General features: G+C 40.2%; 1 protein-coding gene and 1 non-coding gene across 3 annotated transcripts in view; both read left to right on the forward strand.

Moving 5' to 3' along the window:
- Window positions 1-23,372, forward strand: part of LOC123751393 (dopamine receptor 2) — a 251,635-nt gene that overhangs the window by 62,264 nt on the left and 165,999 nt on the right. For both annotated transcript variants that reach the window (XM_069332778.1, XM_069332779.1), the window contains exon 2: window positions 1,601-1,647. The gene's annotated coding sequence lies outside the window, so the exon portion shown is untranslated. The remainder of the gene's footprint in view (window positions 1-1,600; window positions 1,648-23,372) is intronic.
- Window positions 23,119-23,189, forward strand: TRNAT-CGU (transfer RNA threonine (anticodon CGU)). The gene has a single exon. It is a non-coding gene; the product is annotated as a tRNA-Thr (tRNA).

The raw sequence follows: 23,372 nt of genomic DNA on the forward strand, positions 1-23,372 counted from the left end.
TCATGGCAATGGAAAAGACCTGATACTAGTACAACTCTTACGAGGATTCTGTTGGTTTTCTCCACCATTCCCTTTTCCCCCCGTCCCATCCCAAATCCTTATCCTGATCCATTCCAAGTGCTATATAGTCGTAATGGCTTGTAGCTTTCCCTTGATAATCTCATCCATTCCATCCACTAGAGGTATGTGAAAGTAGCACTTCTGTGTGTCGTACTTTCTTATGAATCCGGACTTATTTCCTTACCAGAGGAGGAAATTTCTGTGGTGTAAAGGAAATGCTGTAAACGTTTGCTAGACGGTCAGTCTAGGAAATGCTTCGGAGCAGTACAGTAGAGAAAATGCTCCACACATATGCTTGGGGATGAGAATTACAATCACAACGATTGTCTGTATTGTGCATTAATATCCAGACTACAACAGACTTGTAGTCAAGAATAACAATCGAATAGTTATCAGTAATATACAAGAGATATATCTATATCTACATATATCACATTCTACATATATCCATTCTACATTCTATATCCATTCTACATTCTATGATATATCTACAAGATCACATTCTTGTAGATTGTGTAGGCATATACCTTGCATATATTTCTTCTCCAGGTTAATCTGTACGTAGTGTTACTGTACACAAGTTAATTTAACAATTACAGTCAGTCATTTGAACACATTTCATGTGTGTAATTTAACATGTGAACACATTTCAAAATAATACAGATATATTTTGGATTAATTTATTTCGCCTTTCCTCCAGTATATACAAATTCCCGTATAAGTTTCATCATTATAAGTTAAGGCGGTGTTGTTCTTATGTTAGAATTCACTGAAGCAACTGTGAAGTCGTGTCTGGGTAAAATATACATTTTTGTTGAGTATTGGCTTGATTTTCTGTAATCTTTATCTTAATCTTGACCTTCATTTTAATCTTATTCATATTTTTACAATAATATGTTTACCCTTAGTATGTTAAAATATTTGGTTAAAATTGATAAAGTTGTTAAATTTGGTTACTATTAATTTGAAATGTATTTCTTTTCCTGTGTATGAAGTATACAAGCGGATGAAATGGTATAGTAAAGGGAATATAATGAGATGGTAAAATACATCAACTGTAAATAGAACACGAACCAGTGGATATAAATTGAATAACTTGAGATTCTGAAAAGTTCAGAGGTAAATACTGATTGGCAAATAGGGATGTTAGTTATTGGAACAGATTACAGAGTAACATAGTAAATGTGTGTTCACCTGATTGTTTTAGACGAAGGATAGACATATATATTCTGTTCCGGTTTCAGTAGAAGCCTCGAGAAACCCTCATGTCTTTAGTAGAACTCCAGGTTGCAATTATTTTGACCATGTCGTGGTGTAGTTGGCTAGCGCTTGTGTGTGGGAACATCCTCCGTCATAGGTTCGAACTCTCATCACTGCTCCTACAGATTTTTCTCATTGATACATTACGTTAGGGTGATTACTCTCTGATTATTATTATTATTATTAAACTTGAATTATCATCTGAATTATTTCTGATTATTTACATTTTGAAAGTTGTATTATGTTGTATTATGAAAGTTGTATTTGTCTCCTCCCGCAGGGAAGTGGCTCAAGAAGCTTGCCTGTACGAGACGCGTCCACAAACAGGTAAGATGAACATGATCCATGGCAGCTAAAGTTGTTTAACCAGCAATTTCAAATCCAGTTTTAGCAGAAAAGTGAGAAAGAGAGAGCGAGGGAATGAGAGACAGAGAAAGAAAGAGAGAGAACATGAAAATATAGAAATCCTCAGAAGTCCTTTTGGCAGAACCTATTTATAAGAGACAGTTCCTATTTATATCCAGCGAAACTCCTTGAAATATGTGTCTAAACTACGCTTGAAACAATCCAGCGACTTCCCGTCCATAATGTTCTCCGGTAATTTATTTCATACATCAGCTACCCTATTTTCACATCAGAATTCAGACAGGTCTCTCCTGAATTTAAACTTATAAAATTTATATACATTATCTAGGGCATCTTGGGGGTATTGTTCAGTCCTCCTATATCTCGACTGTCCTAGTCAATTTAACATCATCTGCAAATATCGACTTTAAAATCGCAGTTACGCCATTTTCATATATAATAATCGTATGTATCCTAGGAAGGATTCTTTGAAGGACTTAGAATTTGAAACTTCATTCTGCACGACTTATATAGATCATTACAATAATGACCGGATTAAACAGGTGTTCAACATTCTAAATAAAACTTATATTTTTTGTCAAAAAGACGAGCAATATTTAGGTTACAGAGTGAAATGTGGTATATACTGGAAAGACTGAGTATAGCTAACCATTCGGGCGGCGAGACAGATATTGGCACAATTTATATCACATTTTTAGAACGAAGAGAAAATAAATTTTATTACAAGTAATATAAACTAATTCTGCCATGAAGTTGTATAAATTTGCACACCCTTAGCATTCAAAGTTAATAGATTCTGGAGCTATCACGGATCAAAATCCCTCCAAACAAACACACAATATATATAACATAGATCTGGCGTAACTAGGACTCAAAATGGCTGTCAGTGAGCCATTTCTTTGTGACAATAGTTCCTTAGAAAATCCAAATATACAGTTTAAGGGTTTCCTTGCTTTTCCTGCTGACTAGTGCTTTAATATGTCCTGTCAACCCGCTACATCATATACATCACACAGGGCAGAGAGGGAGAGAAGGAGAGAAACAGAGAGAGACAAGAGAAAAAATAATTACCCCCCCCCACCGAAAAAGCACTACGCTGCAGCCTACTCTTCCACACACACACACTGTGCGTGTATATATATATATATATATATATATATATATATATATATATATATATATATATATATATATATATATATATATATATATATATATATATATATATATATATATATATATATATATCATGAATTACCTGGAAATAGATAGAAAGTGTCATTTCCAACTGTTTTCTCATACAGTATACATACGTATACACCATGCTAAGGAGAGGGAAATAGTTTGTACACGGACAAAATGACAGACTCTCCATGACATAATTTCCAACACCCGTCTAATCTGGTGTTCAGCGTGAACGGGGCGCCTCAATACTACCAATTTAAACCAGTGACAGATCAGGTTAGCGGTGTCGACGACAGAACCTAAGTCAATCAGTCTTTTCGAGCAGAATAAAATTTCCTGATGGGTTGTCTGAATCACCAGACCAATATCCTGACTCCCACACACACGTCTGTGAGTGTTTTCTGTTTACATCTCTCCTCTCAACGCAGGTCTATAAAAATCTATTTGCAGTTTGTTAATGGTTAATAATAATATAACCAGTTCTGTTACGTTGCAGAGCATGGCACATGTTTATTCAATATAAATAATTTTATTATTGATAAATCTGAGGCCATAAAGGCTTCGTTGTTAGTAAAGTTGACGTAGTCTTGTTCTTGATAGATAGATAATTAACAGGGGAAAGCGCCAAGCCATTACGACTATATAGCACTTGGAAGGGGTCAGGATAAGGATTTGGGATGGGACGGGGGGAAAGGAATGGTCTTGAGCGGCAGGATGGCGTTGGGAGATGACACAGTCTTCATCCTGAGCGGCATGATGACGTTGGGAAGTTGGTTGGGCATTGTGTTGGTCGGCCGCAGCTTTAACGAGCCTTGTCTGAGGACGGATAGCTTTAGGACAGATCAACTAGTCATCTTCCAAAGCAGTTTTACCCCCCCCCCCAGCTACTTAAATGATTTAGGAATTGGGGGTCCTGCGTGTTGAAAAGCAATTTAAATCCTATTGAAATTTATGATGCGTGAGCTCTGCTCTCAAAGTGATTTTGTTGCAAGTTTTGCTAGCGAGTGTAAAATACTCAACTTGCAAGCGTGAATAACTTCATTGCATAATTGGTTTATTTTGACAATGAATTCGTATCATTCCAATTTTATGCTATACGTCTTTCTGCTGTAACTGTAAGCTGTATGTATTGGTAAAGCTCTACACCTGTTCACTTCAGCCACAACTGTAATTGTCTGAATAAACTAATTGCTGTTTTAGCTTCTGAATTGAATTGTAGAAACACCCGTCATGGGCTTAAGCTTAACGTGCAGGCTTAACATGATTTACACTGATTTACAGGTGATTACACACTGCAAGTTTAACGTGATTTACTCTGATTTACAGGTGATTACACACTGCAAGCTTAACGTGATTACACTGATATACACGTGATTACACACTGCAAGCTTAACGTGATTTACACTGATTTACAGGTGATTACACACTGCAAGTTTAACGTGATTTACACTGATTTACACGTGATTACACACTACAAGCTTAACGTCATTTACACTGATTTACACGTGTTTACACACCGCAAGCTTAACGTGATGTACACTGATTTACACGTGTTTACACACTGCAAGTTTAACGTGATTTACACTGATTTACACGTGATTACACACTGCAAGCTTAAAGTCATTTACACTGATTTACACGTGTTTACACACTGCAAGCTTAACGTGATTTAGAAATAGTTGGTTCTCCTGTCGGTGAGTTTCTTTAATTATCTCTCGCATCATTATGTACTCCTCAACTATCTTTCTGACTGTCTGACTGCTCTCTTCTCTCTCCCCCCCCCCTCTCTCTCTCTCTCTCTCTCTCTCTCTCTCTCTCTCTCTCTCTCTCTCTCTCTCTCTCTCTCTCTCTCTCTCTCTCTCTCTCTCGTGTTCCGAATAGTTAGCTAATAACAAGACCAATAAATCTCATAGAAGTATTCTGAGGCGGTCTCCAATAATGGCAGCAAAATTACATTAGAGAACCTGCGGTGGGTGATCCTCTCGCTGCCATCCACTCCCTCTCCCAGAACAGGTGGCGCTGCCGTCCGCTCCCTCTCCCAGAACAGGTGGCGCTGCCATCCACTCCCTCGCAACTTTATTTCCTCTTTACTGGAAAAGTTCCTCGCGTTATTGGTTTGACGTCACGTATTAAGAGCGACTACTGTCTGAAAGGTCAACGTGTCTGGTAACGACTGAATACACACACACACACACACACACACACACACACACACACACACACACACACACACACACACACACACACACACACACACACACACACACACACATATATATATATATATATATATATATATATATATATATATATATATATATATATATATATATATATATATATATATACATATATATATATATACATGTGTATTAAGGCCTTTTTCATAGGCTTATTTTAATTATTACAAACACATCATATTGATACCAATGGAAAACTAAGATATGACGAGCATGTGTTGATGATATTGCCGTGAAATATGGTGATAATTGCAACATTCTGCAATAGAAATCTTGCCTTGTTTCTGTTCATTTAAATTATTGAAATAGAATTTCATCGCCTTTAAATGCTAAAGTATACGGATTAAACAGCGTTCTCATAAGAAATATGAGAGTATTTCGCAGCATTTGCTTCCATTTTCACTCAGCACTGGCAAAGAGTGAGGCCTCAATAAGCCTATATGAAAAGTTTAAAATGTGCAGTACATTTAATTTAGCCTGACACGAGGAGTACGTGGGATGGGTTTCACACAAGGATTTTTTTAACTTATTTTCTACTACAGATTGGGGGCCATACATTTTTACAATGCTAATGAGCATATATACATTTTGTTCTGTCCTACATGGAACAGGGTTTGAGATCTGTTAGAGAGCAAATAGAGCTGTGAGTAATTGAGCACTCAACTACACAGGGTGATTGAAGTTCTTTTACGATGCTAACCAGCATACCTAAATTCTCGTCTTTTTTACATAGGGTTAAAAGGGTTGAAACTAACCCTGTCGTAGCTCAGTCGATTAAGGCAGTGTTTGGGATGCTCCCGGACGCAGGTTCGAATCCTCGTCACGGCCCTTGTGGATTTGTTCGTTTGATGCATCACGTTAGTGTGATCTCTGTGTGTGACGGGGTTAAAGATTTGTTCAGTATGAAATATTAAAGTAATTAAAAGGGGCAAATGAATGGTATGACTACACTGAACAACAATAAAATGAGAGAACACGAATAAATTACAGAGATATGAGAATAAACTCCTCCACCGAAGAAATAGTTGAGAAATAGTTTAATCTGGTCAAGATTCTTCAAACTAAGTACAATTACAATTTGAAAAATAAATATTTTAAGAGAGGCGTAGTTTGAGACTCTTAGACAGTCGGTGCCCTAGAGCTGAAGAACCATTTTATATTGACAAACAGGTGAGTACAAACAGGCAAATACACTCAGCAAGGGAAACGAAAGATTGCCTTTGGAGTCACTCTTCAACATTCTTGCTAATCAACAGGTGAGTGAAGGCGAGAGCTCAGCAAGGGAGACACACACACACACGCCTGGTGTCTGACTCTCCCCCTGGTCTGGTGAGAGCAAGGGAGACACACACACACACACGCCTGGTGTCTGACTCTCCCCCTGGTCTGGTGAGAGCAAGGGAGACACACACACACACGCCTGGTGTCTGACTCTCCCCCTGGTCTGGTGAGAGCAAGGGAGACACACACACACTCGCCTGGTGTCTGACTCTCCCCCTGGTCTGGTGAGAGCAGTTGTCAATCAACAGAGGTGCACTTGAGACCAGGCACCCCCCCCCCACTCTGTATATATATCCTGGCATGTAAACACCGACTGACCTGCCAGCCCTACCATTAGTGAGGGAGGGGTCAGCCCATACAGGGAGAGGGAAGGCTTTTCAACACTAGTTGGAGGTGATCTATTAGGAAAGGGTACTGGGGCTTTGCCTTAATTTGAAGGTAGATTATCTTTAACTAGTGGTTAAGGTCCCACCTTTTTTTTTATATAGGAGGAGCTTCAACTAGTGGTGAGAACCCATCCTTTACTCTAGGAACCCACCTTCAACGAGTGGCCAGAACCTCTTGTCTGTCGCCCTTTTTGAATATTGGGACTACATTAGCCGTCTTCCATATTTCTGGTAGGTCTCCCGTTTCCAGTGACCTTCTATACACTATGGAGAGAGGCAAGCAAAGTGTTTCTGTACACTCTTTCAATACCCATGGTGAGATTCCGTCCGGGCCAACAGCCTTTTTCACGTCCAGATCCAACAGATGCCTCTTGACCTCATCTATATTAATTTCGAACCCTTCCAAGGCCACCTGGTTTACTGCCACCTCTCCTAGCGCAGTGACCTCACCTTGTTCTATTGTGAAGACCTCCTGGACCCTCTTGTTGAGTTCTTCACACACCTCTTTGTCATTCTTTATGTGCCTGTCCTCACCCGTTCTAAGTTTCATCACCTGTTTCTTCACTGTTGTTTTCCTCCTGATGTGACTGTGTAGTAGCTTTGATTCGGTTTTGGCTTTATTAGCTATAAAATTTTCATACTTTTTCTCAGCTTCTCTTCTCACACTAACATACTCGTTCCTGGTTCTCTGGTATCTCTCTCTCTACTGTCTGGTGTTCTGTTATTTCGGAAGTTCCTCCACGCCCTTTTGTTCAGTTCCTTTGCTTACATACACGGATTATTATTAACTATATTACTATTAAACTACGGATTCTTCTTTTGCTTCTCGGTTTTTTCCTGTCGGGCCGGGATAAATCTGTTTACTGTCTCCTGACACTTTTGGGTGACATAGTCCATCATGTCTTGTACGGACTTAGTTCTGAGTTCTGTGTCCCATGATATATCCGCTAGGAATTTTCTCGTCTAGTCCTAATTTCCCATTCGGTACGCCATCTCTTTGTTTCTCAGTTTTTTTTTTGGTGGAGATAATTCCTAGCTCTACCAGGTACTGGAATAGCTGTGTGTGTGTGTGTATGTGTGTGTGTGTGTGTGTGTGTGTGTGTGTGTGTGTGTGTGTGTGTGTGTGTGTGTGTGTGTGTGTGTGTGTGTGTGTGTTTACTAGTTGTGTTTACTAGTTGTGTTTTTGCGGGGGTTGAGCTTCGCTCTTTCGGCCCGCCTCTCAACTGTCAATCAACTGTTTACTAACTTACTAACTACTTTTTTTTTTTTTCCCACACCCCACACACACACACACACCCCAGGAAGCAGCCCGTGACAGCTGACTAATTCGCAGGTACCTATTTACTGCTAGGTAACAGGGGCACTTAGGGTGAAAGAAACTTTGCCCATTTGTTTCTGCCTCGTGCGGGAATCGAACCCGCGCCACAGAATTACGAGTCCTGCGCGCTATCCACCAGGCTACGAGGCCCCACACAGTGTGTGTGTGTGTGTGTGTGTGTGTGTGTGTGTGTGTGTGTGTGTGTGTGTGTGTGTGTGTGTGTGTGTGTGTGTGTGTGTGTGTGTGTGTCAAAAATCAATCAATCAACTGGTAAAAAATTCCAGTTGATTGATTGATAGTTGAGAGGAGGGCTCAAATAGCCAAAGCACAACCCCTGCAAGCACAACTAGGTGAGTACAACTAGGTGAGCACACACACACACACACACACACACTGTTGGTGAACTAGACTTTATTTTTCCAGGAGAGGCACTGTCAGAATCAGCATCATCCCTGTCCATCCTGGCTAGCATTACTTCAGACTTATATTGGAGTGCTGAGGCTTACAGTGTCAATATTTTACCTATACCTTGCCTAAGATATTGCAAATATACAGACATGAAAAAAGATTTACTGAAATTACGAAGAGCGTTGAACCATATGCGAGTGAGGCAAAAATTTTCACTATTTCAATGGGCCATACACGAACTACTGATGAACAGAGATACGATTTCAGTACTTTAGGGGGCTTAAGCAACCTCTTTCTAAAGGCCGAAATGGGTCCAGATGTGAGACACAAGTGAAGCATAAATGAAACAGTGAGACGCTGCCATAATATTGCTGTTCAAGTGTTCATATTGCTGTACAACTCGTCGATAACAGCAAATAATTCACTTTAGGACTTTTTCTTCCTCGGGACAATTAAATTAAAAATATCGAGGCATGAATGAATTAATACTGATTTTGGCAACAGTATAATTAAAAAAAATAAATTAGAATACATGGGAGATATTTTCTCTCGACGAATGGAATAGAATAGACAATTATACAAAAGTTGTAGTAAACAATCCAACAGTTAGTTAGACTGTATATTTCATGCTTAGACGATCTTCACTGTCTCTGGACGGACTGTAGCGAGGAAGTCAAAAAATGCTCACTAGCATAGACGATCATAAGCATATTTTAATGCTTGAATTGAAGGGCGGCACGAGACTACTTTTCCTAAGCTTGACTGAGGGAAATCACTGTTTACAGAAGTTAAATATAATCCTGACTGTGCTTTGGATAACACATCCTAACATATATGCTTTTCATCCAAATATTTATGCTTTTTCATCGAAATATATATACAAACATCCAATCACATCATGACTGTGAATGGATGATATTTCCACTAATCATACGGGTTTTGTGTGTCCTTCAACGTGGAATGAAAAAAATTATAAGCCGTGAACACTAACCCAGCATGACGTGGAGTGAACACAGATTTGGAAATTCAACTTCATTGTCCACAATATACACAACTGGCTCTATCAATGCAATACTTTCAAACGTGAATGAATGTCACGAAGATGATGAAGATAGGTGGAGGATAATGACTGTGGACAGTGATGCCAAGCAGCATGAAAGGAAAAGCAAGATTATATTTGTAATACCCAAACTCACTATCAGCTTTACTAAAGTCAGCTGAGTTACAACTAACTAATATAGGCAGTGCTAAGTCCTGCAAAAAAAAAACACGCACCTTCATTGCAACTGAAATAAGTCTTTAACTATAACAAGTATAACAGGAACGTTCACATCACAGATTTCACGTAAGATCTGAACGTACGTTTGTTTCGACAGTTTTGGCAGTCCTGATTTCCCAAGGGAGTGAGCTCCCGCTTCTCTATTCAGGTGGAGGCTCGCCACTACAAAACTCTCTCTCATTGCTCTCAGGTCACACCAAGAAGCCCACCGTAAAAATATTCCTAAGTGATAATTAGCTCTTCAGGTCGTGATAATGAACTACTGACGTAATTTTTGTTTTAATTTCCTGATAAATAGATACAGTAATATCCTGCCATGAAAAATAATCAATAGTAGATCAAATGAGTGTATAGAATTATATACTGAGATTCAGTCATTTCACCCACACATTAAATACGACTTTGATATCTTGCGCTCATTGTCTTAAGATATTCTGACCTCAGGATGGGAACAAACACAGAGTTCTTAATGAAAAATTACTTTCTTTTTCAGTCCCTTTCAGCCCCTTCCAGTCCCCTTCTGCATCTCCTGGACTGAATTTGTTTCACTGTGGGTTATAATCTACTGCATGTCTTGCCTATTTAGTTGGGTATATATGTATATACCAAACTCCATATGTTCCATATATCATTGCAACATATGAAATGGATTGGTTGCAGGGAACCTATTGGCCTATACAACACTGCTCCATCTCACTCTCGGTTGAGGTTGTACTGTACATGTAATACTGGGTTGCAATATTACATGTAGTATATGTAATATTGGGTTGCTCAGCTAAATTATATTCACTGCTACTCTACCTTTGAAAATGTTCACAGGATCAACGAAATTCATCTCTTAGCAAATGGTGAAGAGTTTTTTTATATCATGAGGATCTATAGACCTTTATTCCTCATTTCTCCATACAGTAATTGTAGCTTCTTTGAACATTGATTTATTTTCAATGGGAAAACTTACGCTTCCTCGGAACCTTAATCAGGAATGTTAACTTCCTCTTAACAGCACTCGACATGACCAGGATTCGAACCTGCACGGCCAGGGCGTCCCCTTCAGCGTAGACAGCTAGAAAAACATTTCGCCAGCGATCGTCTAAAAAGGATTGGTAAGTCATTGAGCTTATTATAAGGTAACAAGGTAACATTACATAGTAACTCAATACAAGGCTATAAATGTCTCCAATGTATTATATATATCTTTATAAAGTCAAGAAATAAAAGGTACTTATCACGAATCGTTTTGTACTTTAATCGCAAATTTAACAACTAATTCCGCCATATTTTTCCAACGTGGATATTTGTTATATTTTTTGCATTGTGATGTTATCTTTCTTTACATTTCTATACAGATACAACCGTGGACTTATATTAATCCCTAATCTATGCATCAATTACAGTGGTGACCGATGTATGAGCAGGTTGACAGTGTCTATAATCAATTCATATCTACTGAATCTTGTGATACTTTCTTCTATCACGACCAAATCGCTTTAGCTAGCAAGTCCGATCTCCCGTCTGTGTGTTATATGTGTGGAAGACCACTCCAGCGTGTTAGAACAGCTTATTCGATGCATTTAACATAACTTGTATATCGCAGTGAACTTGTTGCTATCATCAATCGACTGTGGTATAGTGCAGTGAAAGAATTTTACATGATTTCACAAAAAAATATTTAACAACCCACAACCATAGCATATGGGTAGATAAAAATATTCCTAGACAAAATAGGCAAAATCAAATACAGAACATTTTCACAAGAAATCATTTTATGTGAATAATACCACTTCATATATACTGCTCTGTGATGGAGGAGCCGAGGCTGATGCTCACAATGTTTACAGAACAGCAATGGGATCTGAATCCCATCAGTGATTGAAGAGCTGCTTTGTATAATTCTCCTTTAGATAATGAGATACTGTTGGGAGCGCTGCCGCTCCTAATAGAATCATAGGGATTAGATCACAGTCTGAAGTGGTATGCTACTCTTTTTTAGTATATATGCATCTATTGACATATATGCTTGAAAAGCTTCCACATCTGAAAAGTGAAATAATTAATAATTAGCAAAAGCGCTTTCAACTCACTTGGGACCTTTGTGACTAAAAATGACACCAGAAGTCACCAGAATGACTAAAACTAAAGTAGAGTCTCTGTGTATATATATAATATATATTTAAATAAATAGTGTGTCCATCTGAGTTAGGAGGCCAGACGCTTTGGGCTATCTTGAGGTTATCTTGAGATGATTTCGGGGCTTTAGTGTCCCCGCGGCCCGGTCCTCGACCAGGTCTAGGACCAGGCTAGTCTAACCCAACTTTTCAACATGGATCATGATGGGTATATGATAGTTATAATCTTATAACCATCAATAACCATCCCCCAAAATCTTCACCAACATACGCCCTTCCCATCCCCCCCCCCCACACACACATCCTCTGTCTCTCCCCAACACTGTAAATCTTTCCTACACACTATCTCCATCACACTAACCAAAAGGTTGTGCTCAAAATGCAAATCTGGCATCTGAACCTATCTTTTACATTCTGATATCTGAATTCACACGTATTTAAGTAAACCTTTCAAAATCTTATTCCATTAACGATTTTCTCAAGAAAATCTAGCGATTTTCTTTGCCGCTAGATCCGTAATTCTTGTTACTAACCAGCACTTCCCTTTTGTCTATATAGTTTATTTTGTTGTTGATCGCATTGGAATTATCACTTTAATATAAATGTCTTAATTTCTTTTAGTGTTGTCAAGTATTTTATTGTCTCTGTGAATGTAATATATAATCCCTTGTTAAATAAAAAGCCATCAACAACATACTTCTCTTCCGTCAGTACATAAAAGCTACTTTCCAAATTTCAAAAGCATTTAACATCAGCTGCATAATATATGTCCTTGTCAGAGTCATGGAAACAAAAGTCATACCCCAACGCAGGGATGGGCCTATTATCTAACGATTTGTGCGACCCACTAATAAATCAGGGTTGGTTATGTTTGGTTCAATTACCGTTAAATGAGCCTTGTTAACTTTAAGTCTAACATGTTACTCACGTACCTGCGTGCAGGCTCGAGGCTGAAGAGCAGTAATCCAACATGGAGTCGACCCATCCTGCAGGTATTGTCTCTCGAAAAAAATATACAACGCCTCTTATTCCTTGCCATGCTCTTGAAACATTCCCGAACTAAAAATATTCACCATTTCAAAGATTCGGTAAAGCATGACGCTTAATTTCACGAAACTGCACCTTTCCAACACTGCGTTCCTTTCCAACACGCTTCCTCTGCCAACTTCTTTCAGTTGTTAAATAGTAAATATTTAGGTAACACTTGTTAGCCGAACTCACACGAGCGTTTATTATCAACGAAAACATTGTAGAAGAATACAACAGGTGCGAATACACATCTCTGCCCTACCCACACAGGTGTACAAATGTTCTCAATACTCGTTGACGGTGACTCTCCTTGAGGAAAACAAACCTTATTTTCAAAACATTTAGGAGCTATCGGATATGTTCCATATTTGTGTTTCTTTCCTTTGATTTACATTTGTGTTAATTCGAGAGACAGGAACACATAACAGGTATATATAACTTAAATATTTAATATAACATACACCCTGCCGTTTTGATAACAAATGGCACAACAATTTACATCAAATATATACATATATCAAATTTATCATGTCAGGATACATCATATCTGTTGCCTCATCTATGAACGAATACTATGATTTGTGAAGCTCGCGAACTGTTGGTGTTAATTATTGAGTCGACAGTAATGTTATAGCGCCTCTGCTAGTAACCTATTGAGCTAATGTCGTGCCTTTTCATTGGGCTAAATGTTGTGTATAAAATGCGTGGCGTGTCGTCTTGTAATTGCTTCTGCATCAAGAGATAAATTAAGTTTAGTTTCATACGACCAAGCGTTTAATCTTCAATTATGTTGATTTACAAATTAGGATTTGATTTTAATTGTTTTTCTCCTGCTTTGTGTCATTGGGGACATCATGCCTGTTTCTGACGATGCCATGGGAGGAGATCAGCTACTAAAACTAATTTCAATTTTAACTGTGAAAACGTTTGCATTATATTACATTATACATTTTTTGATGGGCTAACCGGTGGTGCCCAGGTCTCCCGCAAACACCTTCACCCATCTTGCTCTACACACACACACACACACACCTCCCCTGTCTCTCTTCATACACTCCATCACCGTGTGCCCAAAATCATTGTAACTCTTGTTTACAGCCTGTCACCAAGATGAGTACTGTAGAACATCATCACATCATCTCCATCCCTCCCCCACCTGATCCACCCACACTCTTCCCATGACCCACAACACACACACCATTGATTGATGATTGATGAATTAAGCCACCCAAGAGGTGACACAGGCATGAATAGACCGTAAATCAAACCATGGTCGTAAACACATACCATTCCCATCTGACCCCATATATACCATCTTTGTCTCCACACTCCCCATATTCCCAACACACTCTTCCCCATCAACCCTCCCCCCCCCCATCACCGTCACCATTTCTCCTCTACATTGTCTCTTATCGCTCTAACCATAAGAATGAGTCCGGAATCCAACTCTATCCTCTGAACATACGTTTTACAAGTCAATATCAGAATACATCAATATTTAAATGAATGCTAAACTCTACGAACGTTGGGTGACATTTCATATCTACTGACTTCGTGAAGTGGTTATAGGGGGCTATAGGGGGCTTCAAATAAAGGAATGGGGCTGACTTGAACCCATCTATGACACTCAGTTAAAATCACCTTTAATTCTTAAAAGTTGAATGAGATGAGCTCTAAGTGTCTGTCCTCCGACCTCGAACAGAAAAGCAAACATACCTAAGAAATAGAAAGTTTGTTTGTTTGTCCAGGGCTGGAGGCTAGAAGCTTTGGGCTAGTCTCATTAAACTTTACAGGCTTAAAGGTAATTTTAAGAGGAGTGTCAAAGCGGATTGGAGTCGGGCCCAATACCTCTCTTGAAGGGAAATCGGCCCTTATATTAATCACTTTCGCTCCCTGATGACTCTCTCGGCGTCATTAAAATACACACAGAGTGCGTGATGACACAACCGGCGTCATGTATAAATTTTGACTTAGTCTCCTTAAGTATAAACATTGTAAATGAAAGAAGGTTGACATTGGGATGTGAGATAACCGGCAATGCTCGGCCTACCTTCCTTAATTAAACACCTTCGTCACGAAACAGGCAGATGTTTCGACTTGAGAATGGTTCAGGACGGACCGAAACGTCGTCGTCCCTTCAACTTCTAGTGTGTGGTCTGGTCAACAGGCAGATGTTAAGTGTTATGCTCCTGAGCCCTCAGACTTCAGCATCTTTTCAAGGCTAATCATGTGCCTCTGTATGACTAACCATCCTGTGTGATGGGAATTTTTTAGCATCACGTAGCTAGCTTTTTGACACACTGTAACTCCCTTCATGTAGTCTAGGGCGGCTGCACAAATGCAGGTGTATCTGAATGTGTTAATTAAAAAAATGAACAAACTAGAAACTTAATATTAGAGCAACAACGTAGCTGTATATGTTCAGGTTTAATAAATCAAATATTGGCAATGAAACTGAAATACCAGACGCTAGTTAGGTGGAGGTGATTGCATGCAGATTTTTAGAGTTGTTAGTGAAGAGTCTGTCCAAATTAGTAGGAATGAATCTAGGGGGAGGGGTATTAACACTTTACAATGGGATCGTGCACAATCCAGTCTTCTGCTGAAGACTCTTGATTAAGAAGCTAGGTGCTGAGTCCGCGGTACTTTCTTCGTGGCCTCAAGACGTGTCCTCTGAGAACGCCGAGTCTACCCTGGCCACAGGTCAGCCACAACACAGGTCCACTGGGGGCACCGTCGTGGAGGCCGTCAACCACACGTCCAGCAGGTCTGCTGGCAGGTACTGAGCCAACAAGGCTGGTACGGCCACTCCACGAACGATAAAAGGGGTACGCCCTAGACAGGAGTCTCGTGTGATATCACCAATCACCCTCCTGTCCTCACTACCCCAGTGGATTATCGTCTCCAACCGTCGGTCCCGGGTAAATCCTTTAACTGCCACTCCAATGGCAGGCTAACACACCACAGTGTTCTTCCGGGGGGGGGGGCGACGTCACAAAAGCTGCAGCAAACTTCACTGTATGGAGACTGGCTGCCTCGGGTAGACTGGCCTCATATTTAGTGACTAACGTCTCGATTTAGTTAGTAAATTCGACATAATTTTATCTAGTGATTTTTTTACCTAGCATTGTTTACCAAGGTTCCAGTTAATTAAGTCCTCTTGGACGAATTACTTAAATATAATTTAAATTAACTGCAATCACCATCATTAAGTTAATTAATAATCTGAATTATTATCTACGTTTCTCGTGAGAATTTCAATGTTCACATGATTTTTATGACAATGGGTAACTCCTTATCTCTTGTGCTATGTAATTTATACATTAGGTTTTAACTTGGATTTTGTCCTGCATACCTTAGCCACAAGAGAAGAGAAACGGAGACTCCCAATATATTCATGGAATGAAACCGTAAAGGACTTTAGACCTCCTGGCCTCTTGTACCACCAACTGTGTAACTATTTCATTGACTCAGGTGTTCTGGACGACATCCTAACAATTTATCCTAAATTTGCTTGTCCATTTTTAAGAATGAAGAACAATTTTGATCTATATTACTTCTAAGCTGCATCACTTATGAACCCATCCCTGCCCTTGTGTGGCAGTGCACAATAGAAAGTTGTTTTCACATATCCATACATTAAAACATTGATTGTAACCTATGATATATATGTGCTTCAGCCTACAGTTTAGACCTATTGTCTTGTGTATGACCCTCTGTCCTGCGTGGCAGTGAATACCAGCATTATCCTCACTTTAATAAGACTTAATCGATATCCTCAGATTAGGCAAAACTGTAATTAATTTTGTCAATAAAGATGTTAATAATAATAATAAGGATATTCCTGGATACTGTATACTCCTTGAAATGTATTAATACGTGATAATGCTCTGCGTCAATAAGCTGGTAGCTTTAATAACTTCCCAGAGGCTAATTGCCTTAAGTACTACGACAAACTCATGGTTTTTTAATACATGGGGAGGTAGACAAAGCTTAAACTATACTATTTTGAAGGAAAGTTTTCACACATAAGGACTTCATTAAATCACATATACATAAGGATCAAAATAGCAAAGTTGAAGGTCAAGGTGGTAAAGGGGCGCTCAGGATTGGCTTCTAATAGATTAATTTGGCTATAATTGATAATTTTAAAGTGATTAGTGACAGGGATTAAAGTGTGGAATTTTCCTTTTTTTACACAGATAGGTAAAGGAGCAGACGATTTCTTACTCCTGTTAGCAGGCTTGAGAGTTTTTCTCTCCCAACCGCTTGGACTGGACGGTAGAGCGACGGTCTCGCTTCATGCAGGTTGGCGTTCAATCCCCGACCGTCCACAAGTGGTTAGGGCACCATTCCTTTTCCACCGTCCCATCCCAAATCCTTATCCTGACCCCTTCCAAGTGCAATATAGTAGTAATGACTTGGGTGTTTCTGATACTTCCCTTCCCTTCCCACAGGTAAACCTTAGTTTCCCCCCTAAAATACGACCCGCTAATTGTTTAATAACCAGGAACCCAACTACTACTGAGTGAACAGGGGCGAACAGTTAAAGATTGCCACCCCACACACTCTTTCCTGGCAAGGACTCGAACCAACAATAAGAGCTTGGGAACCACGGCGCGATTGAGTTACCACTGCGCCATCAAAGGCTTGTTGATGGTATTCCAATGTTTAATGATTGCATAATCGCAACACTGCAATCCAGAGATTCGTGTGAAGCTATGATAGATTCGTGTGGAGCTAAGGTAGATTGGTGTGGAGCTAGGGTAGATTGGTGTGGAGCTAGGGTAGATTGGTGTGGAGCTAGGGCAGATTCGTGTGGAGCTAGGGTAGACTCGTGTGGAGCTAGGGGTAGACTCGTGTGGAGCTGGGGTAGACTCGTGTGAAGCTAGGGGTAGACTCGTGTGAAGCTAGGGGTAGATTCGTGTGGAGCTAGGGTAGATTCGTGTGGAGCTAGGGTAGATTCGTGTGGAGCTAGGGTAGACTCGTGTGGAGCTAGGGGTAGACTCGTGTGGAGCTAGGGTAGACTCGTGTGGAGCTGGGGTAGACTCGTGTGGAGCTAGGGGTAGACTCGTGTGGAGCTAGGGTAGACTTGTGTGGAGCTGGGGTAGACTCGTGTGGAGCTAGGGGTAGACTCGTGTGAAGCTAGGGGTAGATTCGTGTGGAGCTAGGGGTAGACTCGTGCGGAGCTAGGGTAGACTCGTGTGGAGCTAAGGGTAGACTCGTATGGGGCTAGGGGTAGACTCGTGTGGAGCTAGGGTAGACTCATGTGGAGCTAGGGGTAGACTCGTGTGGAACTAGGGGTAGACTCGTGTGGAGCTAGGGTAGACTCGTGTGGAGCTAGGGTAGACTCGTGTGGAGCTAGGGTAGACTCGTGTGGAGCTAGGGTAGACTCGTGTGGAGCTAGGGGTAGACTCGTGTGAAGCTAGGGGTAGATTCGTGCGTGCTGGGAAAGATTCGTACTTGCCTTCGGCGCCAACGTTGTTAGTGTTGTATACTGGGAAGATAAACTGATGTTCGTAAATCATCGCCTACAATTTCTGGCGTGTTTAAGCCCACGTAAACTCGACCTAATTACTACCTGAAGTAGGGTAAACCTTTGATGGGGTAAACCCTATGGTCTACAGCTCTACTCTAGGTTTTCTTTGTGCATTTCCTATCAAGACGAGGGTATCTAGTGCTCAGGGAAAAGCTTAGTTTTATGAAACTACTTTATTCATAAGTAAATATTATTAAAAATATTACATTCAATGTTATTTATCTGGGTATATCTTCAGGTTATCTTCAGATGATTTTTTGTTACACACCCAGGAAGCAGCCCGTGGCAGCTGTCTAACTCCCAGGTACCTATTTACTGCTATGTAACACGGGCATCAGGGTGAAAGAAACATTTTGCCCATTTGTCTCCGCCGCCACCGGGGATCGAACCCGGAACCTCAGGATTACGAATCCGAAGCGCTGTCCAGTCAGCTGTCAGGCGCCCTGAATCCGTATACGGGATTTATATCACCAAATAACAGAATAATAGATTATGTAATAGAACATAAATTATGCAATAATACATGCCATTTATAATACAATACCCCTTAAAAACTGTCTACACTTAGTGCTAGTGTGGGGGCCTGACAGCTGAGTGAACAGCGGTTTGGATTCGTAGTCCTAAGGTTCCGGGTTCGATCCCCGGTGGAGGCGGAAACAAATGGGCAGAGTTTCTTTCACCCTGATGCTTCTGTTCACCTAGCAGTATATAGGTACCTGGGAGTTAGACAGCTGCTACGGGCAGGTTCCTGACCGCTTGTGGTGCTTTAAGTCTCCACAAAGAGACCTCTAAGACCTGGGACATCCTAAGACCTGGGACACCTCTAAGACCTGGGACACCTCTAAGACCTGGGACATCCTAAGACCTGGGACAACCTAAGACCAGATCACTCCAACGACATGTCATCTAGGAACCAGGTCGTTCCAAGGCCAAACAACCCAAAAAAACATATCAAGACTGTGTCAGGGCAAGCACAATAGAAGAAGACGGGCTCGCCATAGCCCGTGCTACTTGGAACTTTTTGTTCCATGCAGCGAATCTTAAACAACAACAACAACGGCAAGCAAAAGGCGTCACGGGTATAAAATAGTGAAGAGGATTAACACACAACTATTAAAGTTTAAAAAGCTTTATCTATATTTATTCATTAAAATGGAGATGAAATATACGAAACGAGCAAGAACTGTCCAGTTAGATAAAGAATTAATTGTCTAATTCTTTATCTAGCTGGACAATTCTTGCTCGTTGCTCACACACACACACACACACATATATATGTGTGTGTGTGTGTGTGTGTGTGTGTGTGTGTGTGTGTGTGTGTGTGTGTGTGTGTGTGTGTGTGTGTGTGTGTGTGTGTGTGTGTGTGTGTGTGTGTGTGTGTGTGTGTGTGTGTGTGTGTGTGTGTGTGTGTGTGTGTGTGTGTGTGTGTGTATACATTTCAGTCGTCTAAACAGTACCCTAGTTAAATAGGTATTCTCTTCCAACCCTAACTGTCAGAGGAGTACTGTAGACAGGTAGTCAACTGTCAAACCAGCACCTTTTGGATCCGTCAACGATCAAAGACATACAGACATATTACTCCTGTCAAGTCTAAGCTATCAGTACTCTTCCGCTCCTCTTGCTCAATTAATAATGGACTGAGTGCTCGTAATAGTAAGAAATTGGTTGAAATTGGCTAGAGTCGTATTTTACTCGATTTAAATTTTACAAAGTTCCCCCAAAGAATGAGACGATAATCCTGTGAGTGAGGATAGGACATTGGTCTCCAGCAACGCCCTAATCCAAACATTAAAGGAAATGGCTAAATAAGCTTCGCTTGTCCTAATTCTCTTGTTTGAGCCAATTGATATTGGCACAAGTCCCCCCTTTTCCCTTCCCCCTCTTCTCTCTACCCCCTTGGAGTCCACCAGGGAGCCGGTCGGCCGAGCGGACAGCACGCGGGACTTGTGATCCTGTGGTCCTGGGTTCGATCCCAGGCGCCGGCGAGAAACAATGGGCAGAGTTTCTTTCATCCTATGCCCCTGTTACCTAGCAGTAAAATAGGTACCTGGGTGTTAGTCAGCTGTCACGGGCTGCTTCCTGGGGGTGGAGGCCTGGTCGAGGACCGGGCCGCGGGGGCACTAAAGCCCCGAAATCATCTCAAGATGACCTCAAGAATCTCAGATAACCACAACACTGGTATATATTATTATTGCCCTGCCCTCTTGCCTGAGTAAATATATCGTGCTGTTGAAACACTTTATCTGTGGATGGAGTTATGAACAAATGCTGTTATGATTATTAGTTGTTAAAATAAATTTTGTTTTACAATTACAGTTATTTTAATTAGTGTTTGTATTATTGAATGTAAAGGAAAGACCCAGACTATATGGAAGTGTATTAAAAATGCTAATTTTCGGTTGTAATCTAATTCTCTTGTGCTGTATACAGTGTTCAATGTATACACTGTGTTGTATACAGTTTTCAATGTATACAACATTGCCTACAGCAGCTTGAGAGAGGATGTAGGTTATATCCGAAAATTTGGTTTTAATACAATTATACATTGTATTGGGACTTTTCATGCACATATATTATGCCTTCTCCTTCTCATTGAAGCACTACGACATTGTAGTAAGTTTCTTCATTTATATCATTATTATATATGAAATATGTGAATTATTAATAGTTTGGAAGAGAAGGCAACTATCAGGGGGAAATCGCCAAGCCATTACGACTATATAGCCCTTGGAAGGGATCGGGATAAGGATTTGGGATGGGACGGGGGGAAAGGAATGGTGCCCAACCACTTGGAAGGTCAAGGATTGAATAAGAAAATGAGGAGTAACAATGAAGATTTAAACCTGTGCTCTGGGTACTCACAAGCACTCGCCTCATGGCTCCTACTGATTTGTTCACTGATTCATCACGTTAATGTGATTTCTCTGTGCATTTGAAGAAAAGGTTTTGGAGGTAAACTTCTATACCACACCCAGATTGCATGGGGGTCAAGGCGTTAAATCCTTGACTTGGAGGCGATGAGTCACAATAACGTGGCTGAAGTATGTTGACCAATCCACACACTAGAAGATGAAGGGACGACGACGTTTCGGTCCGTCCTGGACCATTCTCAAATCGATTGTGCTCAAGTCACAATCGACTTGAGAATGGTCCAGGACGGATCGAAACGTCGTCGTCCCTTCATTTTCTAGTGTGTGGATTGGTCAACTCCTTGACTTGGCTTCAGTTGAAGTCTCAGGAACCCTAGAGGAGTCAGTTGAATCCCATTGTCATTAACTATATCATGGTGTGTCTCCTTTCCATTGTTTCTGGTCAAAGCCTAAAGTCACTATTTTGGCCAGCATTCCTCAAGAATTTACGCATCCATTTGAGAAATCTTTCAACACCTTTCAACTATCACTTGGCCTTTGTTAACGTTTATTAAACATTTATTTAACAAATTATTATTTATTATTCCATCCCCGACCGTCCAATTGGTTGGACACTATTCCTTCCGCCAGTCCCATCCCAAATCCTGACCTTTCCAAGTGCTATATAGTCGCAGTGGCTTGGCGCTTTCCCTTGAAAATTCCCTCCCTTTGAGCTCTCAAGCACTTCTAGGTTATTTACAAGAACAATAACCATGGATTGTGAGGTTCCGAAGCTCGTAAATTCTTGAATATATGTAAACAGGCCGCTATGGGTGTTGAAAGATGTACACGTTTCGTATGTCGATGTGTAAATGATAGATAAATCCAGTCCCAGTTGGATAGCGGAGCTTACAGGCAACAGTGTGCCCTTGGAAAATATGGATTACATTTGTGTTGGACTTAAGGCCTGAAACCTCTGGAGGCTTATTAAATTAAGTCCTCCACTAAAGCTTACTAACCAACCAGCATGTATACTTTGCCCTGAACAGAGTCTAGAACCTAAATAAACTCCCAGTGTATCTATACCCATATATATAGGGTATACTTTCAGGTATGTATATATTTCTGAAATGTTTGGTTTGTTGCTCTTATGGTATACATATGACTTTCAATTACTATATAATTATATAGTAAATATATAATTATATAGTAAATAATTATCAATTACTATATCAATTACTCAATTACTATATAATTACTTGCGGTAATACGCGAACAAATTTTTACCACAATGAATTTACCAACGAGAACAAAAATTGTATTATTCGTTATGATGTACAAGGAATGCTTTGCAAATTGTACATTACTTAACTCTATTGAAATACATTTACGTTGGCTTATGATTGACGTAGCAATGAGCAAATAAATCTACTAATATTCTGGAGCAGGTAATGCCAAATGCTGAATGAAGCATAATTTTTTTATATAAAGAATCGTTAGACAGCATAATCATTTATTTGTGTAATATACAAGCTATCAATCATGACTTTTTATTTAGAGATTTATAAAGAAAACTATACATGATAAAAAAGTATAAAAGGTATGTGGAGAAGAGTATTAACTGAGCACAAGTTATCACAGAAGATGACAGGAATAATCTTATTTACATATATAATATGCATGTTAATTTGATTTTGTGTTTGATGTGATATTAGCATTAATCTGAGAGCATCCTGTGTCATGAAGACCACACACACACACACGCACACACACACACACACACACAGACTGGGCCTGGTAGCCTGGTGGATAGGGCGCAGGATTCGTAATTCTGTGGCGCGGGTTCGATTCCCGCACCAGGCAGAAACAAATGGGCAAAGTTTCTTTCACCCTGAATGCCCCTGTTACCTAGCAGTAAATAGGTACTTGGGAGTTAGTCAACTGTCACGGGCTGCTTCCTGGTGTGTGTGTGTGTGGTGTGGGGAAAAAAGTAGTTAGTAAACAGTTGATTGACAGTTGAGAGGCGGGCCGAAAGAGCGAAGCTTA

This window comes from Procambarus clarkii, chromosome 4, assembly GCF_040958095.1.
Source record: "Procambarus clarkii isolate CNS0578487 chromosome 4, FALCON_Pclarkii_2.0, whole genome shotgun sequence".
In the NCBI taxonomy this organism is placed as follows: Eukaryota; Metazoa; Arthropoda; class Malacostraca; order Decapoda; family Cambaridae; genus Procambarus; species Procambarus clarkii.